Consider the following 386-nt stretch of genomic DNA (forward strand, 5'->3'; position numbering starts at 1 on the left):
AACTCTACCTTGGATACTTGCCCTTCAACTTGTCCTTAACTTGTACCTTGACTTCCAACACTTGTTTTGCTATCTCAATGGATGCTCCACGTTATAATACACCTTCCTAAGAATTTGAATTGCTTGAGAACTTAGTTTTTTTTTTCAATTGATAGTTCTCATTCTCGGCCACCATGGCCGAGACTCTCCTCTTTATCTCTTAATTTCTCTCAACTCGTGAAGATGCAAATGACTTGTTTAGTTGACACAATGAATCGATTATTACCTTATATATGAGTTGCAGGCTGGACAAGTGTCCCACTTAAGTTTTTAGCCAATAAGAATTTGCCATTAAAGGGAACCCCAACCCCTATGTTTAAAGTTTTTCCATAATAAAATTGAAAAAT

This window comes from Lycium ferocissimum, chromosome 10, assembly GCF_029784015.1.
Source record: "Lycium ferocissimum isolate CSIRO_LF1 chromosome 10, AGI_CSIRO_Lferr_CH_V1, whole genome shotgun sequence".
Classification (NCBI taxonomy): Eukaryota; Viridiplantae; Streptophyta; class Magnoliopsida; order Solanales; family Solanaceae; genus Lycium; species Lycium ferocissimum.